The following is a 19,639-nucleotide window of genomic DNA, read 5'->3' on the forward strand; positions in this document are numbered from 1 at the left end:
ACAAGGAGTTTGCCGAATTCCACTATTTGCCTCAGAGAAGTGTTGCAACTCTATCATGTAGTTTCATAAACATATGAAATATACATACAAAATAAACATAACATCTCATAATTATATATGTGTGTGCATATATATACAAATATATAAAATCACTTGTAACAATACTAGATTAAGGAGAGAACTGAGGAAGAGTGGTTTTACTAAAATCTAGAAAAATGTATGTCAGGTAAAATGTCATGAATGCCAGAAAGTATGTTAAAATACTCGGCAGAGAAAACAAACTAAATGAACTGAAATGAGAAAATGTTAATAATTTTTAAATCTAGGTGGTATATATACAGATGTTCATTATGATATTCTAATATTCTATCCACTTTTACATTTCAAATTTTTATAATAAAAATTTTAGTAAGTTTAAGACATTATAGAAGTAATAATATAGAAAATGTTCATCATATGTTATTAACTTTTTAAAAAAGTGAATTAAGAAACAATATACTAGTATGTTAACATATTTGTATCAAAAAAGAGAAGAAGAGAAATGTAAATTATAGTAGTACCAATAAATGCCCCCCAAATTGTAACTTGGTTATTGCTGCTTGGGGTTATGGTTGTTTTTAAAATAGTTTTATTTTGCTTTTCTGTATTTCATACATTTTATCTAGCAATCATTTACCTTTTGTATAACTAGATCATCAAAAATGTTATTTAAAACTAAACCTACAAAGCCCACTAGATAGAAGAATATTTCAGAGATTGAGAATAACGTATATTGGTTACATGTATACCACATTGTCTGTATCCACTCATCCACTTATGGATACTTATTTCCATATTTTGACTCTTCTGAATAATGCAAAACAGGCACTTTTATATATTTGATGAATATAAGTTATAAATTATGGATAAAAAGTATAAATTGCTATAACCTTTTGAGTGTGCAACTTGGCAATACCTATTAAAATTCTAAATGTTTAATAAAAACTAAAAATCTTAAAGAGTGAGGGAAAAGATTAGGAAATAAAGCCTTCAAAAGAAAAAGAGACAGTAAATCAACTATGCTTCAGTAACAAATATAAGAGAAAGAAAAGAGATGAAATAACATAAGGGTTCATCACTAGTGTATTGGTTGATTATATTTTGGTTCATCCAAGCAATGGAGTACTATGCAGAGCTATATTAAACAACAGCAACAAGAAAGTGCTATTTGGTGAGGAGATAGGTGCGAAATGCTACTATCTGTGCAAAAAGCAACAAGGAAGAAAAAAGGGTATGTGCTTACTTGCTTATATGTGCACAAAATGCTTCTGAAAGCCCTGTTTTATTTCTTAACTGGGTAGTGAGTTCATAAGTGTTTGTGTCATGGCAGTTGCTATTAAAAATTGTATTTGCATAATGCCTTCTTGATATTTTAGTACACACATACACACTACTGTACAGAGGGGGAAAATCCATAATCTCAATAACTATGTGCAACAAACGTTAACATTTTTAAGTATTTCTTGTCATCTTTTTTCTGTACATTTTCCATAATTGAGATGATACCGTGCTTAAATTTTGATAGACTGTTTAACAAATAAGCATCTTGCATTACTATACTCTTTGTATATTTATCATTTTAAGAACCATTGTAATAATGCTGGTGGAAGCTTGACTTCAAAAATGCTTTTGGGGTGATCGAGAGTATTCCCACCCTACATCACCCTGTCAAAATCCCACCCTCCTTCAAGGCCCAGCTCAAATCCCACCTCCTCCATGAAAGTTCCCCTGACTGTCCTCCATAGAAGCCACCTTCTTTAGCCTTCCAGGGTATTTATCTATTCTATCTCTTTTTATAGCTACTCAGATTAATTTCTTTTCTTCCAGGTACACTATAAATTCTTAGGGACAGAGACCCATCTCTAGAGGGCCTGGAAAATACTAAGTGCCCCTTAAGTAATATGTAAAATAAATTTGAAAGGCTGCTTTTCTTACTGTTTGCTTTAACATCCTGTATTACCAATACTGTTTGTCTATATAATTGTCACTAATGAGTTTTCACTCAAATTGGAGGTTTGCCAATGGAAACACGTTCATATTCAGAAATCAGGTCCATGACCACTCCTGCTGTCCCTGATAGTAGATTTGATATTTGCTTTGAAGGTTGAATTAAGGAATGTTTGAGCTCTGAAAATAACAACTGTGTTTACTGAGGGTCCATTGTGTGCCAGATACCAGCCAAAGTAGTTTGTGTGCCCCTGTGATGTAATTCTCCAGAAACACTATGAGTTAAGTTATTTAGTTTCACTGTTTTACATCTGAAGACACTGAGTCTCTTGCCCAATTAGGACTCCAACCCAGATCTACCTGTGTCTCACATGCCTCACTTCTGGGCAAAGCTGCCTCCCCAGAAATAAAAATATAAAATCTAAATCTTGATCTCTACCTCTCAGTTCTATGTGGCAAAGTGAATTCTCCACCAAATGGGTAGCACTTGTGAATTAACATTTTTATTGATAAATACAAAAGAACAGGTAGTGTTTAAGAGGGAAATAAAAAATCCATAATTTTACCATCTGATAAATGCTATCATTTTGGAGACTCTCTTCCAGGCTTTTCCTATGTGTGTATCTTATAAAGAAAAAAAAAAATCTTTCAGACATTTTTGCATGTGCTTTTAAGCAGAGGAGTCTGTTTAGTAGTAAAGACAAGTGTGGCATCAAAGACAAACGTCAGCTTTCTTGCAGTTTTGCCTGGGACTCATCTTGCATCAGATGGAAGCCTGGAAATAGGACAAAGATAAAGCATAGTTAACAGGGAGTTGATTTCCTGCACACTCAAACACAGCCTGCAAGTAGCAGGGGATTCCTGGATGAGGACAGAGGGCATAAGGTAATAGCATTTGCTTCTGCTTCAAGTGTCATATGTTGTGTCTGCAGCTGCTGAATGTGCAGCAAAGAGTAGATAATGTTGGATTTAGCTGCATTCTTAATTCTTAATTGTTCAGCTACTGGAAGTCCATTCTTCCAGGAAAGACACCAGGCAAGTATTTCTTCCCACCTTCCAGCCCTTTCTCCTTCTCTCCCCACTCCACTCTTGCCCCCGCCCACCACACCCCTTTCTCTTTCCTTTCTCCTCTCCTATCTCTCTCTTTCTGATAGACAGAATAATGGTCTCTAAAGATGCCCATACCCTAACTCCTGGAACCTATGAATATGTTACCTTACATGACAAAGTTGCACAGTGATTATGGGTATAAACCTTGATATGGGGAGATTTTCCTGGATAAACCAGGTGAACTCAACCTAATCACATGAATCCTTAATAACACAGAAGTTTTTCCCAAGTGTTGTCAGAGGGAATCAGTGAGATGGCAGCTAAGAAGGACTTAGTCTGTTATTGCCGGTTTTGAAGACAGAGGGAGGGGGCTATTAGCCAAGGAATGTGGGCAGTCTCTAGAAGCTGGAAAAGGCAAGGAAGTGGATTCCCCCCAGAACCTCCAGAAAAGCTACCACTTTGATTCTGGCCCAGTGAGTTCCGTGTCAGAGTTCTAACTTAGAGAACAGTAAGGCAATAAATTTGTGTTGTTTTATATTGCTCGGTTTGTGGTAATTTGTTGCAGCAGCAATAGAAAACTGATTCTATTTTCCCCTACCCTCTCTCTCTTCTTTTTTCTCCTTCTGCAATTGTGTCTTTATTGACTAGTGTGTGTGATTATGGGCTTCCCTGATAGCTCAGTTGATAAAGAATCCACCTGCAATGCAGGAGACCCCAGTTCGATTCCTGGTTCGGGAAGCTCTGCTGGAGAAGGGATAGGCTACCCACTCCAGTATTCTTGGGCTTCTGCTTCTTTCTCCTGTCCTTTGTATGTCCTTGTGTGTGTGCTCAGTCACTCACTCATGTCTGACTCTTTGCAACGCCACTGAATTCCTCAAACAGAGATCACCTTCTCAAGCTCAGTCACTGCAACAAGTTCCCTGGACGTCAGTCTCCAGATTCTGAAATCTACTCATCTCAAAAACAAAACAAGAAAAGAAACAGAAACTCCAGGCTTCATTCTTTGGCTGAAGAGACTGAAGACAGAAATCTTGCCTGTCTTGTTTATTGCTTAATTTCCAACCCTTAGAACAGTGCTTGGTACATAGTACTACCTCAATAAATATTTGTTGATGGTTGTTTTCTTGATTAAATAAAAAACCTGTATTTTCCCCAAGCCATGTGTTGGAGCCATTTGCTGCTACTGAATCTGAGTCTCATCATTCCTAAAGGGAGAGGGGTGAATGCAGGGGACCCACTGAGATAAAATTAGTGTTGAAATTGACCCAGGAGTAGCTCTGCTTAGCCAATGCGGACTCTGTTAAGCATAGTTTAAGCTGCGCTTGGTGACACATGATTAAGGAAGCTTCCTCAATCATTCAACCAACGTTAAGAGTCTGCTATGTGCAGCACTCTCAGCCCTGTTCTAATGACATAGATAGGACACAGTCATTGCCATCCCAACACTGACAACCTAGGAATAGCTTGTCGGCTTCTTTTCTATGTGGTGGACAGTTTTTACATACCAGGACTTCATTTAAATCTTAGAACAATGATTCAGAGAAAGATATTATTAGTCTCATTTTAGGGTAAGAAAACTAAGCCCAGAAAGTTAACTTATATAAATGGCAAGTAAGTGATATCTACCCACCTAGAATCCATGTCTGCCTGACTCCAAAAGCATATAATTACTACTTATACTGTCTAGTGACTTGTAGTTTACAAAGCACTTTTATGACACATTATCTAACTTACTCCCTCAATAAGTTTATGAAATATGCATTGCTGTAACCATTTTGCCAAAGAGAAAATTCAAACTCAACTTATTTGTCCAAGTCACAGAGTTCTTAAGTGACAGAAACAGAACTGGAACCCAAATCTTGCGAATCTAGACCCTACTTCCTTTCCACTTTCTTGTTTTTATTATCCTCTGAATTCTGCACACAGCTCCACCAGCTCTCTATGACAATAGGCTCTGTGACCCTGGTAGAAACATGTGTGGGAATGCAAAATAAGACAAACAGTACTGGTAGAGCTCAAGCTCATGCCAGGTGACAGTGTATTAGTTAGAACTGTGTATATTCTATGCTGTCATTTGTAATAACTTGCTTGATCCAGGGCCAGTAATTTCATAACTATTCTTAAATGTCATGTTGGGCTTATCTTACACATTTGTTACACCTGGAACAAGCCCCACATTTTTCAACAATTTAACATTAAAACTGTGCTCTTCAATAGAAAAGACAAGTCTCCAACTAACCAATATGCTAATAAACTCTTCCTCCCTCCCAGTAAGATTTCTATGGCCTTGGTGATTACACAAACATCAGATCATGGCTGGGTCAAATGCTTATCAAGTATGTTTAAGATTTAGTAGTGACAAGAGAGAGCGAGAAAATACCTTAAGGGTAGTGATCACCTCTTTACTCATTTCTGTATCTTTCATAGCATCTAAGACAAGACCTGGTTCATGGCATTCATTGAATGAACGAGTGAGTGAATGCTCCAGTGAAAGCTCCAATGATGCCAACATGGGGAGACTGTAAAGGAGCTCAGAACTCAGAGCACTGGAAGCAGAAAGGAAGCCTGTGCAAGAGCTGATGGAGAAGTTTATATACAGTCGTAAGGTTGCAGCTTGCTACAACCTACAAATTAACTGCATCAGTTTATTTCTTAAGTTTTCCCAGAGCCTCTGCTAGCATATTGGCATCCTTTATCAAAATATGCCAATCCTGCCACTAATTTCCTGGTGTTCTCCCATGGCCCAGCTCACTGTGCCCACCAAGTCCATGTGCACCACCTCCAGCTAGTCTCCAAGGAAGCAGTAATACTGCCTTCCCATTCCACCCCTCAGCTCTCCAAGGATCTTCCTATCATTATCCAAGCAACCAACCACAGCGCTGATGCTACTCAGGAAAGTCCAGATGCAGTGATTCTCACACTTTGTGTGAAAACAGTACTCAGAGAATTCAGTTTAAAATACAGGTTTCTGGGATTTCCCTTGTGGTCCAGTGGCTAAGACTCTGCTCCCAGCACAGAGAGTCTGGGTTCGATCCCTGGTTGGGGAACTAGATCCTACATGTTGTTGTTGTTTACTTGCTAAGTCATGTCTGACTCTTTGAGACCCCATGGACTGCAGTCCACCAGGCCCCTCTGTCCTGCAAGGCAAGAATACTGGAGTGGGTTGCCATTTCCTTCTCCAGGGGATCTTCCTGACCCTGAGATCAATCCCCATCTTCTACTTGGCAGGCGAATTCTTTCCCTCTGAGCCACCTGGGAAGCCCAGACCCTACTGTCACAACTAAAGATCCTGCATGCTGCAACTAAGACCCAATGCAGCCAAATAAATAAAGGAAGTTTTAAACTTCCTTTTAAACTTTTAAAGGAAGTTTTCTAGGTTCACCTACAGATTACATCCCAGAAGATGTAATTTTCTAACAAACACCCCTAGGGGGTTCTGATGCAGGTGATACAGAGAACACTCTTTGAGATGAAGTGGTCTAGATTTTGACCCTAGATCAATGGTTCATAACCTGGCAGTTTATGAATTCCCCCATTCCCCCAAGCTGAGGATAGAATTCAGGGGGCCCATAAACTTAAAGAGGAAAATACATCTTTATTTAATCAATTAATAAAGTAGCACCTATATTATTATGTCTATTTTTAAATTTTATTTATTTATTTATTTTCCCCATTTATTTTTATTAGTTGGAGGCTAATTACTTTACAATATTGTAGTGGTTTTTGCCATACATTGACATGAATCAGCCATGGATTTACATGTGTTCCCCTTCCCGATTCCCCCTCCCGCCTCCCTCTCCATCCCATCCCTCTGGGTCTTCCCAGTGCACCAGCCCTGAGCACTTGTCTCATGCATCCAACCTGGGCTGGTGATCTGTTTCATCCTTGATAGTACACTTGTTTCAATGCTATTCTCTCAGAACATCCCACCATCACCTTCTCCCACAGAGTCTAAAATCTGTTCTGTACATCTGTGTCTCTTTTTCTGTTTTTATTAAATGCCTATTTTTTAAAAAAAGATTTTGACAAATATACTCAATATTATTGTATGTATTTAACTTTATGCATTTAAAATATTATTCTGACAGGGGGTCTATAGTCTTCCCTAGACTCTCAAAATTATAAAGGGGTCCTTGGCCAAGAAAAACAAAGTTAAAAGTCCCTGCTCTAAATGGAGCTAATTATGCCAAAGGGTCAAACTAACTTCTAGCATCCTTTTGCTTCCTGTTTTTTCTCTATTGCCCCTGCCCCAAAGCCAACCTTTCCACCAGGTGGAAGCTCTCACAAGAACCACGGAATTCTCAGGGCTGAAGAAGGAGCAGCCTCTCTGCAGGGACTTCTTCCTGAAAGTGACCGTGGCAAAGGTTAGGAGGGGTGGGGTTCTCTCGAAGCTTCCCTTGGCCTGGAGAACTTGTCCCTTTGTTTTCTCCATCAAACTGAGACACATTTCCTAGTTCAAAATCTACTGTTTCGTCAATATAAATATTGACTTGAGGGGATAAGAGAACCACACTCTAGATGAGTAAAAACTTCCTGGAACAGGTCACTAGATATTCACCAGAAATAGAAACTCAGAGAGGTGGAGAGCCAGGAGTGTCTGCTGGGCTGTGTGCCAGTACTAGCATCCTCACTTGATTACATACATAGTCTGGCCCAAAAGGAAACAAGGTGGGCATTTCCTTTTGGAAAGAGAAGTAAAAGCAAGGCTGTATGAGCTGGCCAAATGAGACCTCAGGACACAGGAAGTTGGGACATGCTCCCCAATTACAAGTCTCCTGTGCTTTCTAGACTCCTAAGTAGCTGCTGAAAGCCCTATCCAGTTTAAAAATGAGGCAGTAGCCTGGAAAACAAGTATTCTGGCCCCTGGCACCATCTCCACTGGATGCTCTCTGCTCAGAGCTCCTGGAGAGCTGCAGAGTTTATCTATGCATCCACAGCCGGAAAGAGATCGGCATTCTTGGGTTTGTAACTTTAAGAAAATTAATGACTAGGCTAGACACGTCCTGGGGACTCCCGACTCTCAAAGTCCTAACACCCCAGGGCGGGATTTCTAGGGCAGCGGGGAATGCCCCACCTCTGGCTTTGGTCAAGACTGGGATTTCTTAGGAGGTTGGGGGGCCAATCAGCGGCCATAAATCTTAAAGACCCTTTACCGTTTTACAAGCGAGTTCTCTGGAGCTGCTCTTCTCCCTCCTGCGTTCTATTTACAACGCCAAAATCTCCTTGTTAATGGACCTGGGATAATGGTGTTTACTTAACCGCGATAAAGCGCTCAGCTTCCTGGGGGAGCGGCTGTAAAATGTCCTGGAGGTAGGGGTGGTGGGGAGACGCCGTAAAAGCGGGCGCTGGAGGGGCCAGGGCACCAGGTTTTCTTCCAGGCCCGCCCCAGCCCTCCACCCCGCTAAGCCCAGCTGAGCAGCCCAGGCCCCGCGGGTGATTTCGGTTCCCACATAAATCACCAGCGCCAGAGTCTAGGGAAAAGGCGCATTTTTCATTGCTGGTTGCAGGGCAACTCCCGACAGCGAACGAGAAACAGAAGTTGTCTTTAGATAAACCGTTTACCGGAGCGTGCGTCCTGGCAGCGCGGCCCCCAAAGCACAGGGCAACCGGGTCCCGACGCCGCGCCTCCGCCAGCCCAGCACCTCTCAGGGGCCCCAAGAAATAACCAAACCGTCCAAAGGGCTGGCCCCATGTCCTCCCCCCAGAGTAGAGAAAGGGAGAGGCAAGAGGAAAAGAAAAGGAGAACCTCAGGTTCTGGGGAGACTGGAGAAGTGTCCACGAAGATTCTAGAGATCAAAGATCTGAGACCCCAATTCCACACTTACTAGCTGGGTGATCCCGAACGAGGGACTTTACCTCTCTGAGCTTCAGGAATCTTCATTTATAAAACAACAGAAAAAGTTACCTTACTAATTGATGTTCAAAATGAACAAATTAAGGGACTTCCTTGGTGGTCCAGTGGCTATAGCTCTGAGTTCCCAATGCTGGGAGGCCAGGTTCGATCCCTGGTCAGGAAGCATGCCACATCTAAGACCCGGTATAGTCAAATAAATAAATAAAATAAAATAAAAATAAACCAAATACTTGTACAACCTGTTAAGCCGAAGTTATTAATCAGAGGTCCATTGACGGGCCTAGAGGGGTCCGGGAAACCCATGGAATAACTGACAAACGGTTCCATCCTTCTGGGGGAGAGGGTTCAAAGCTCACATCACGGTTCTGAACGGGTGCAGGAACCTCAGAACTTCAAGAAGCATCGCGCTAGTTTTGAAGCGCGACTGCATGGTTTGAGTCAGGGCTCTGACACTGGCTGTGAGCCTTTTCTGAAGTCTCCTGTTGCCTTTTCTGTAAAATGGGGTAATAGTTCCTAGGACTGTTATGGAGTGTAAAAATGCTTGGCATGGTGTCTGGCACATAGTAAATGCTAACCAAGCGTTAGATATTTTTCTGCATCAACTCTAGCCCTGTAAGCAAAGACGCTTGAAAACCAGGAATTCCAAGCCTAGCCTTTTCGAGCTCATTGCTGCCGAGATCCCAGACACCTGCCCGCTGCCAGATGGCGGGCCTTCCCACTGCGCGGAGGTGGGTGCCCAGGCCGCGTGTTGCTCCGGAGTGCTCAGGTGGCACGAAGGTGCTGTGGGGAGCTGCGCGCTCGCTGGGCCGCCACTCTTCGAAGGCGGCTCTAACCCCGCCGGCCGCCAGGCGCCCGGGGCTCAGTCATAATCCGGATTTGGAGGCCGAAGCACTAAACTGGCCGCCACCGATAGGGTGAATCAAAGTGGCCGCCATCCTGGTAGCTCCAGGTCTTGTTTACTTGTGGACGTGTGTGCGCACCCAAGCGGGACGACCTCGAATTTGGAGTCGGCCTTGAGAGACGAGAGGTAGGAGCCCCCTCCTCTCCCACCCGCTTCCCTCCACCCCGCAGGCTCCTCCAGCCTCCACCCCTCCGGAGGCCTAGGCTTCCTATCGCGGGCAGACACGTTTCCTTCCCTCCTAGGGTCAGAGGTCGGGCCCAGGAGAGGCCTGCTCCCTCTTCCCAGGAGGCCCACCCCGAGCGTCGGCGCGGAGCCCCGTTTCCAGCCGCGCCTCCTTCCCCCCTCCCTGCTCTCCATCCATTAGTGTAATCCTTTGTCCAAACACTGTGGCCGGGACGGCCAGACGTTGGTGTAAACAGACCCGGGGGGACTATTCTAACGATATAAATAAAATAACCATTAATAGCGCAAATTGTTCGATGAACTGGAGGCCGAGCACCCTAGACTCCTGGCTCGCTGGGGTTTGTGTACACAGCGCGGACACCACGCATCCGTCAGGTAAACCGAGCGCAGGTGAGGTCCCCGCAGGCGCGTCAGCGGGACCGGCTCGTGACACGCACAGGCCAAGACACGCACGCGGTTCCGGACAGACAGACGCACACGCGGAGAACGCCGCGTGAGTTCACGTAAGCGCCCAAGCCCAGCCTCAAACCTGGCGCCACAGGGTTACGCCGGCTCTTCTCCAAAAATTCGCGCTCCCAAGCGTCCAACCACGGGCCCCGGAGGCGCCATGCGGCCGCGGCCGCAGCTTCGATGCCCCCAGGGACGCAGAGCTCACACCCAGAAACGGAAAAGATAGCCTCCACTAGTCCCGGAGTTAATCACAATAACATTTATTGAGCGTTTATTGTGCCAGGCACCATACTAAGTGGTTCACAGAGGTAATCTCCTTTAACCCTCAGAGCGACCTATGAGGTGGGTACTTTGACTATTTCCAGTTCTACAAAAGCAGGACTCAGAAGTCAGGAATCCGCCTGGAAACAGAGTGGGGACAGAATTTGAACCCATCACTCTGTTCTAGGAAGCGCAGCGCGCAGACCCGAGGTAGGGACACTTGCTCAAGTTCCGACGGGCCGGGTTTCCAGGGACTGGAGACTGGCTCCAGAGAGTCCCCGGCCCCGCCGGGTTGCGGTGGTTTGCTTCCCAGTGGGAAGTTCCTTCTTCTGCGAAGGGCGTGGGCAGAGTGGCCTGAGAGGCCCGGACAGAGTGGGGGTGGGGGGACACCTCGAAAAGCCTTGGAGCTTGTTCCCTGGCAGTGGGGGCTGGCGGCGCTACCTGGACTGCGGAGGGGACTCCTCTGATATTAGGACTACAGGCGCGGCTCCCACGTCGAGGCGGCCCTCGGGCTAAGCGGTCAGCTCAGGGACACCGGGAAGGTCTCCCTGGGGGGCAGGTAGCCCTGGAATCCTGGTTCCTGGCGTCGGGCAGGAGCAGGACGTTCTCCACTGCCCACCCCTGCGGTGGAGCCGCAGCGTCTGCAGGCCTGGAAGTTTTGCACCCACCCCCTATCTGTTTTGTGAACTTGGACAAGTCATTTTATTTCTGGACCTCGATTTCCATGGCTCTAAATTGAAGGGAGAGGAACAAAAATATGTTTCATAGCAATGTTGTAATGATCATGCCTGTGATTTGTTTACCAGGTGGGAAGCTTACAATCACGATTTGTATTAACTCCAGGGCAAGAGCCTCAGAAGGCAAAGAAGGTGGCAGCCTCTCTCCTTTTTTAAAGAGAAGGCAAAGAAAGAGGGATATGGTGAGGACGGAAGCAGCTCAGAGGGGTTGCTGGTAGCCAGAGGAGAGGCAGGGAGAAGGTCCACACGTCCCTGCTGCATCCCAGCCAGTTTATCTTCCAGACAGTTTCCAGTCAATCCCACCATCCAGGCACATTCTTCTTGGGGGCTGTGGACTACCACTTAGGCCTTGCAGAAACATTTGAGGAGGGGAGAAATAGGACTGTCCAGACCGAGCAGGAATTCGCAAAAGCAGAGAGAACAGTGCCTGGGCAGCGCAGCCCACACAATGGTTCTCAGGCTGGTAACCCTGGGGCTGCCCAGGAAAGGGAGAAGGGTGAAGAAAGGGAGTTGAATATGGAAGGCAAGGAACTTAACAACCTTGGGCTAGTTACCTCACCTCTGGCCTCAGTTTCCTCCTCTGTAAAATGGTTACATTAATAGGGTCATAGTCAAGGATTCTGTTACAAGAAGCAGAAACAATAACAATGGTGAACAGTTAATGAGCCTTCACAAAATGCCTGGTGCTCTTCTCTCATCTCCATACCCATGAGTCCAGCCCTACCCATGTGGCTTACCTATGGGTTGACAGTTTATGTGGAAGTTGATGAGTGGGGAAGCTCTTAATCATTGAGCCATATCACAGTGCTTGTAGAAAAGCCATCCATGAACAGTAGCTAATGTTATCAATATGACCATTGCTAGTGAGAGTATTGCAGTTATTATTATCAGCAGTATTATTCCGATTATTACTGCTGCTCACTCCCAACTGTGAGGTGGTCTTCATGAACTCCTCTTTATGAAAAAGAAAATAAGTTCAGAGAAGGTAACACAGCAGATCTGGTCCACACACAGAGATTAGAAACCATGTGAATTTGAAAGCCAGACTTTCTTGTCCACACCAGAAGGAAAAGGAGAGAAAAAGTGCTGGTATTGCTTGGTTGAGGAGGACGCCCACCACTGGGGTAGGTCTGGGGCAGCAGATTTATTTACATTCCAGCAAGGACACTAATTGGCCAGATCTTTATCTAAACATGATAACAATGACATGAGACTTTGGGGATTTGTTTACTGCAGCTAAAAAATGATGCATTTGTGGAAAAGGGAAGCTTGGCCTGGGTGTGGGATTTTGTTTGCTGTGGCTCAAGAGAGTGGGAGAGGGGGAGGCTGTTGGTGGTTCTGAAGGTATATCCTAAAACTTAAATGATTAAGAGAACTAGTATCCTTGTTTGGGGACCAAAAAAAAAAAAAACCCTGTAAAATTTGATTGATAATTAATGCTTTTTTTTCCCCCAAGTGAAAAAAGGGATACCCAAGAATACTGCTGTCTGATCTCAACTCAGTGGAGGAAAGATTCACAGCCTCCTTCCTTGGGTTTGGCAATCACCCCTCACACCCACCCTCAGCCACCAGCACAGGAACATTTACTACACAAGAGGGCTCTGTAAGTGCTTCCCTTCCATCGTTTCTTTAATCCTGACTGCAGGCCTGTAAAGTCCACACCATTATTATCTCCTTTTATAGGTGAGAAAACTGCTCCTTAGCAAGGCTGAAGGACTGCCCGAGGTCACAAGACTACAGAAGAGGTAGAACGTGGCTCCAAGCCCCTCTGGTGGACTCCAGGGTCAATGCTTTGGCCCAACATAGGTGTGATTATAATTTAAAGAAAGCCCTGTCTTCCTCAGATCCAACCCCAAAGGCAGTCTCACTGCCTCTGTGGGCTCTCTCCTGCGGAGAAGAATTTCACTGGTGCCAACTCTCACACAAGCATGCTTCTGTGGTTTGAGTACCTACAAGCTTACTGGCTGTGGGAGGTATAAAATGTTCATATGTGCCCGCATCCATGCTCACTTGCTTTGTGTATGGGCACAATTACATACACACACAAACACAGGCCACACTTTCTATTATACTAATGGGTAAATGGGTGTGTATTTTTTTAAGTATAAATTGCAGTATAATTTCAATGTGGTTTTTATTACTTTCAAGAACACACACAGTCATTACAACTCTGGTAATAAAATCTATTCCCTCTTCTCTGACTGCAAATTAGACAGGTCCTTATGGGACCACTTTGTACAAGACTAATTGTAATGATACCATAAATTGCCTGTATGGAAATAGTGCATCTGATTGTCATGAAAGCTAGTTCTCATCTTGGATCATATAAACATTTCTCTCCAAATCTCATGTCACTACAAGTAATTCACATTGTGAGGGGAAAAGGAGGGAGGGGAATTCAGAATGAGTGTTAGCCCAGTCCTCCTGTTTTGACCACACTCAGAAAGGGCAGAGCTCTACTGTGGAAGCTACATTTATGGGGAGTCCTGCATGCCTTCTTCCCCCTGCCTATCCACCTGTGCACATACTGTTGTCTTCACACAGGAAGTCACCTTCCTTTTCATTTAAGGAGAAAGATATATCCATAGAAACATATATGTGAGGGAGGTCTGCATCTATCTGTTGGAAATCCATATTTATTAGAGTAATGCACCCTCAGAAATGTAGTTGCAGATGGGAGGTAAAAGGGTAGAAGTTGGCCGGCTGCCTACCTTGCAGCTGGGGACCCTTTCTCTTCTCCAAAAGGCAGTGTCTCGGTTGTCCCACTGGCCCCAAAGCAGTGAGGTAGGCCAGGAGTGCTCAGTCCTTGCCCCTGCTGGCTAGTGTGAGAGCCAAGGCCCCTCTGTCCTCTCCCAGATTTAGCCCCCTGTGTTTTAAGGCAGTCCCTGAAACACTTCCCAACTGAGGTGATCTCAAGGCTAAATGGCCCCTTAATCTAGTGGGATTGGCAGGAAAAAAAAGGGGAGAGAAGGTCAGTCTAGCCTGCTCTAGCCTGTGTGGAGTGGGGGAGGGGGTCAGCCCTGGTCTGGGAGCCCCCATCTGTGCTCTCAAGGGATGCTTGGAGCCCAGGCCTTATGGCCACCTTCAACTCTGCTGTGATCCTCTCCAGGCTGCCACAATAGAAGGAAACGGAGGCTCTGCAGGATCTGCCTGCAGTGGGAATTTCCACGGGGAGGGTGGCCAAGCTCGCCACCTGGAGCCCCACCGGCTCATCAGGGCCCATGGCTGAGGCTGCTGGGGGAGGCTGCTGGGGGCTGGGGGCTGGGAGGTGGGAAAAGTCCCACAGGCTCCAAGGGTAGAGAGGAGCGTTCCTATCACACACCCAAGGGTGCCTGGGCAGTTTTACCCGCAGCTCCTGAGACAGAGTGGACTTTCCACAGGGGTGGAAAGGGGGAGGGGGCCTGGGGCTCAGGAGTGGGGACCCCTGGTGCAAGGGTGTGTGAGTCCCTCCATACCAAACACCTGCAGGGTCCAGGGACAAAAAGCAAGAAAATAATGGAGCTGAAAAGGGGGAAAGGGAATGAAATAAGATGGGGAAGGGACGAAGGCGTGAGGGAATAAGGGAGAGTGAAACAGGTGGGGGAGGAGGAGGAGGCCAGGGAGAGGAGAAGGTGAAGGAGAAAGGAGGTGGGGGAAGGGTGGTCAGGAAAAGCTGTGGAGTGAGGAAGGAAAGGAGCGGAGCGGGGGAGTAAGAGACGGGCCCAAAGAAAGAGAAAGGGGTGGAAAGGGGAAAAGAGACTGGCTGTGAGAGGGAGGAGGATGACCACTGAAGTTCTGGGGTCCTGGCCTGCGCATCTCTCCTAGGCCCCTGGGTGCTGCAAGCCGCAAGAGGTAAGGAGGTCCTTCTCTCGGGTTGGCGGGAGTGCGGAAAGATCCAGCGGAATCCGAGAACCTACTGTTCAAGGACAGAGGTCCAGCCGGCGTCTCCCCGGGGCTCCTCGCTAGGGCCCCGGGCTCTTGGCCAGCAGCCGCAAAGAGACACGCGGAGAAGCCCGGGAATCCAGGTCCCAACCAGCGCGGCCGAAGTGCTCGGACTTCAGAGAGACGCGGCACCCTTGGCTGCAGGGCTGAGCGAGGCCTGGCAACCTGACAGACACCCCAGCCTGGAGGTTGCCGAACTCTTGACCTCCGACCCGACTCACCTGCGTCTCTGCAGGGCGAGGCCGCCAAGTTCCGAGACCTGGAGTTGAGGGACCGGACCTCGCTCCCCTGCGCGTCACGCTTTCTGTCCCTGTGGCTCTGCGCTCTGGCGCGCCCCAGCCGCCTGGGGCCTCGGTCCTTTCCAGGTCGGGTCCCCGGCCATTCGGAGCAAAGTCAGTAGTCCACGCTCTTCCACCCCGTTCTCCGCAGGGTCAAGCAAGATGGGACTATCCCAGGGCAGTGGTAATTGTTGGGTGCCCCCAGAGCTTCAGGGAATCAAGGGCAAGTGCGCCCCTAGGCCCGCAGATACGATCGCCCAGTAACGGAGCGAAGGTCCCGGTGCACTTTCGGAATCGCTCTCCCGGTGCCGACCAGAGACCGGGAACTCCAGGCTGGACACAGTGAGGGCGGGATAAGGCGTTACTTAAAACGACAAGGCTTCAGCAAAAGTTTCTTTCCAAGTGAGAAAGGTTTTGTTGTTGTTCCTCTTCTTCTCAAACGTTTTGAAGTTATTCGCTCCAACTTGACCCCCAGGGAGATAGGGGAGAAGAGCTCTGCGTCCGAGGAGGCCGAGGTTCCTCGGTTAGCGGTCGAGAGTAAATAAAATCGCGCTAGGAAGAGTCACGAAAAAAAAAAATCTCTCGTTCTTGCATATGATAACCACATCCCTCCCCGAAACCTTTAGTGCTCCGAGCAGGGAGGTTCTCGGGTTTAAGTGAATTAATTCTCTAAAGACTGCAGCCGCCATTCTGAAGTCAGTCTGTATTTTAAAAGGTCTAAAGACACCGAAATTTCGCTACAGGAAGTTAAACACACTTGAAAAAAAAAAAAAGTTAAGGAATGCATCCAGAATTCCAATTTAATCCTCAAGTTAAAACTGCTCACTGCACTCCCAAATAACACACGCAAATAGTACAAATAAATGTCTGTGTATAGGCATCTTTTATTTACGTGTTTTTGTTTGAAAAAATATCAACTTTCACTCAACAAAGTTAGCTTTTCTGATTTCTGTGTTTTATTAGCAAAACAACTTTTTTGATAACAAAAGCTTTATTTATATTGTTAACTTAAAATTTTTTGGAGTGAAGCAGATACACATAGATAGATATGAAAGCTCTTCTCCCTGAGAAATCGAAACTTGCTTCATTGGCAAGGGCCTATAATTAACAAAGAACTACAGGGATTACTGAACTTGGACCAATTTTCTCCCAGAGAAGGGAAGTGGTGGGTTATTCAGAAAATTCAATTCCATACACAATCTAGGGAAATCTGGCATTTACACAAACACATGGAAAACAAGCTAAAATTCTCAAAATGCCATTTTAAAATTTCGCTTACCAAATTGCTGAAATTTGGGGGGGAAGTTCTTCTTGAGGAATTAGATCAGCTTAATACTTTATGGGACTGATGTACCTAGTTGACATTTCTTTAAAAGGAGACAATGTATTCCCCTTCTCACAAAACACTAGCCTCTAGAATGCTCACAAATCTGGATATGTTCTAACATCTCTCAACTAAAAACCAAATCAAAATACATACACACATATGCACCACCAGCAGCAACTACAACAAAGTAACAAAAACCTACTTAATGCTCCTGCAAAAGAGGAATTTTTTTTACTTTTTTGTCTCTTCCCCACCCCACCCCCCAAAGATGTCATTGAAAATGAAGTTTCTGGGAGAACAGTAAAAAAAAAAAAAAAGAAAAGAAAGAAAGAAAGGAAGAAGGAAATTTTTCAATGGAAAAAAGTCGCCTAAAATGTTATCACACAGTTTTAGATAGCAGAGTTCACCCCATGGTGGTTTCTCATGCCTTGAAAGAAAATTACTCCTGACTATAGTATGCATTTAGATTAGAAAGCCACTAAAACCTTCAATTTTTTTTGTAGCCATGGCTACATAAATAAATGGCTGTTTAAACAAGTGAAGGATAACAGAATAAGCTGTAGCATATATAACTAAAGTGATCAATTTTCTGTCTATATTTATATGTATATTAATTAAGCAGTTTTTGTGTATACAATAATACTTTATGGGAACACTTTACAGCTTTCAAAGCACCATCACATTTTTCTTTGATAAAGTTTGCTGTAATGATTAGCATGTGGTTTTTCTCCACAAAAGGTATAATTTTATTTATCACCTTTTTATGCATCTATTATAACACTTTCCCTCAGAGAATATGCTATCATTTTACGATGCCCTGTAATCACATATGGGAGGAGAAAGACTTGTATAAATGTATAATGTGACAAAACGGAAGATAGGCAGATACACTCGATTAAAATAAAATCAAACGCTGCCATGGATGCAACGATATTTACTTTATCTGACAGTAATTAGCTAATCTATCTGGAACAAAAACCTATTATTAGTCGAGCACAGCTCCAGGATTTCAAAGATCCTCTTTTCCGACAAAAGAATGCAAATGTCCTACGAGACTGTAACTGGATAGGCGCTGGAACCAGATTCCACATTCTGATAAGTGACTCTGGAGAAACCGACCACCGCTGCAGTGTAACACCACTCTGGCGTTTTCATTCCGGACAGCCACGCGCAGTTGGCTGCGCGCAAGCTTGTTGTCGGGCTGCGGGCGCAGGCCAGGCAGGCTCCCTAGATGTGATTGGCCTGGAGTGTATCCCTGCAGGGAAGCTCCGCCGCTGGGGAACCAAATAGACCAAAGGGAACCTCAACAACCAGATGATCCCAGCCCCTGCTCAGAACTGAAGGCCGAGATCTAAGTCTCCCACCCGCTGGACAAGCCCCGCGCAGAGCTACGGCTGGGGAGAGAAACGGACACGGCGTACAACCCCCTTGCTAGGTCCCTTCGCCTGTGCTCTCCACGCTCCGGCTCCTCAAAGGTCTCCAGTTCCTCAGGGCGTCCTGCGAGGCGCAATTTGATCAAGTACCTCAGCAGAGAATTCTTCAGACCTGGGCCAGGGATATCTGGCGGGGTAGCAGTGGTAGTGGGTCTGGAGGAGATCGAACCGCGTGGGCCTGCAGGTGGGAAGGAGGCAGCCTTCCGCGTGCTAAGGGAGAAGGCGACTCGGTGGACTCGGCGGCAGCAGCAGCGGCTGTGTGGGCGTGTCTCGGTGTTCCCGGCACCCCGGGCCATGAGTTCTAAGATATGGATTTGGGGGATGAGTTCAGGATAGGCCTAGGAGCGAAGCGCCGTGGAAAAGCAAGAGAAGATAGCAAGGAGAAATGAAGGTTTCGGTTGGACACTGGGGACAGATATTTTCTGTAGCTTTTGTCTTTTTTCTGAATCTTGATATCACTTCAAAAAAACCGCTTAAAGAAGCAAAAAAAAAAAAAAAAAAAAAAATTTTTTTTTTTTAAAAACTAGGAGACCAGCGGGCAGTAGGAATATTCCCAACGACAGTCTGGCCCTCGGGATGGGGGTGGAGGAGTGGGACTGGAGGCAGTTTCCTTCTTATATGCTCGCCTGCTACCGCGACGCACATACTCAAGGACTGCCACTCGGCAGGGCCGCGCACTCACCCTCGTCTCTCTGGATCTTTGCGCCCAACAACTCGCGATCCGCAGCAAAAGCAGGCGCATTCTTCTCTCCGCAGCTCCGTGGCCTGGTCTGGAAACCCCAGCTCTGCCCAAGGCCTCAATAATCTTAGAACTCAGAGCAGAAAGGCATCGGGCGCCCTTGCGACTGAAGGATGGTCATCCCGGCGCAAAGCCCAGCTCACGTAAAGTCTCCCGCACAGCCTGCGGGCCGCCACCAGCTAAGTACTCCCGGGCGCACGTGGCGGGCGCTGAATCCCAGTTCCCCAGGCGGCCCCAGGGGCTGACTCCCCGCACCATTTCCGCTCCCTCCTGAACAGCCCCGCCTCTCCCCCCTCCCGACTGGCTGTTCATTCTCTCCTCGGCTTTGGGCACCCACTGCTCCCGCCGTTGCGGGGAGTCCTCCCTTGACAGCTCTCCGCTCCCGTTCTCACTCCCAGTCCGCTGCGGCCCGGGAGGTGTTGTCCACTGTCCCTGCACCTCCCACCTGTCCCTTCTAGCTGAAGCCAGTGCTCCCTCCGCTGTACCATCTTGGCGCCAAAAAATGCTTGGAGCGGCTAG

General features: G+C 46.2%; 1 long non-coding RNA gene across 1 annotated transcript; it reads left to right on the forward strand.

Moving 5' to 3' along the window:
• The first annotated feature begins 10,220 nt into the window (after window positions 1-10,220).
• On the forward strand, window positions 10,221-14,000 carry LOC133070731 (uncharacterized). The gene is made up of 3 exons (XR_009696204.1): window positions 10,221-10,477; window positions 12,879-13,025; window positions 13,106-14,000. It is a non-coding gene; the product is annotated as an uncharacterized LOC133070731 (long non-coding RNA).
• The last annotated feature ends 5,639 nt before the right edge of the window (window positions 14,001-19,639 follow it).

The sequence above is a fragment of the Dama dama genome, chromosome 15 (assembly GCF_033118175.1).
Source record: "Dama dama isolate Ldn47 chromosome 15, ASM3311817v1, whole genome shotgun sequence".
In the NCBI taxonomy this organism is placed as follows: Eukaryota; Metazoa; Chordata; class Mammalia; order Artiodactyla; family Cervidae; genus Dama; species Dama dama.